The 1,038-nt window shown below is 35.8% G+C and overlaps 1 protein-coding gene across 1 annotated transcript in view; it reads right to left on the bottom strand.

The window, feature by feature from the left end:
- Adad1 (adenosine deaminase domain containing 1) overlaps window positions 1-1,038 on the bottom strand; it is a 59,537-nt gene that overhangs the window by 21,995 nt on the left and 36,504 nt on the right. The window lies entirely within an intron of this gene.

Consider the following 1,038-nt stretch of genomic DNA (forward strand, 5'->3'; position numbering starts at 1 on the left):
ACAACTGGGATCTGCTCTTACTGAGAAGTTTTTTCATGTCAAAAGAAATTACCAATAAAGTGAAAAGGCAACCTACAAATTTGGAAAAAATCATGACAAAACTCATGAGACAAAAGACAATTCTCTGTTTTATAGACTGTCCCACAAATTGAAAGATGATCAACATCCCAAAAAATAGTAATAATTTCCACAATCATTATGACAATCAAAATACATTTCCTTAGTATTTGTCCCATTGAAAATCACTGGAAACTATTAAGCATTTAGACTCCTTTTACAGTTTCACTTTTCCTGTTAAAACCCCTTAACTATCAAAGAACATTTAAAAAGTCCTAAATAACTAGCATTGCCAGAGAATAATTTATATGATGCTTTGCAGGAGCTTTTGGACTGTCACTGAATCATGGGGGCCGTATAGCTGGCTTGCTATAAGGTGGTGAGGTCTGGTTAATAAGAGGTGGGTCACTGAAGGTAGAACATGGAAGGATACACCTCCTTCCCCAGCTCTCCTCTCCCTGCTTCCATGTCTCATGAAATAAGCAGCCTTCCTCTGCTATACCCTCTTCCAAGATGTTCTGCCCCATGCCTGCTGACTGGGAACTAAACTGCGAGCCTCAGATTTGGGTATCAGGTATTATGTCTCAGGAAAGTGACTTAGATGGTTTATTAGCAAGACTGCACATCAAAAGTTCTCATAAAGCTGTTTCTTTTCTTTTCTTTTTAATAAGGGAAGTGCTTGAGATTCATGAGGAGGGTTCTGGTGATTTAGCAATTTGAGTATATATCACTGTGTATTCCTAGGAAAAATCAATGTTTCGGAGAATGAGAAGTTGCACAATCCCTTAATAGAGTTATTTTTCAAGTTTGGCTATAAACCATTAATGGTTCTTGATGTTTCATGGTACATGCTGGTAGTCTATAAATGGTTCAGTTAATTTAATATTTTCAGAAGAAAAAAAGGAAACCATTTTGCTCTTGTGTAGTACATATATTTGAAGTATATAATTATAATTGTTATAATTTCTTCTTGCAGTTTGC

Source organism: Octodon degus, unplaced genomic scaffold, assembly GCF_000260255.1.
Source record: "Octodon degus isolate 3935 unplaced genomic scaffold, OctDeg1.0 scaffold00256, whole genome shotgun sequence".
Classification (NCBI taxonomy): Eukaryota; Metazoa; Chordata; class Mammalia; order Rodentia; family Octodontidae; genus Octodon; species Octodon degus.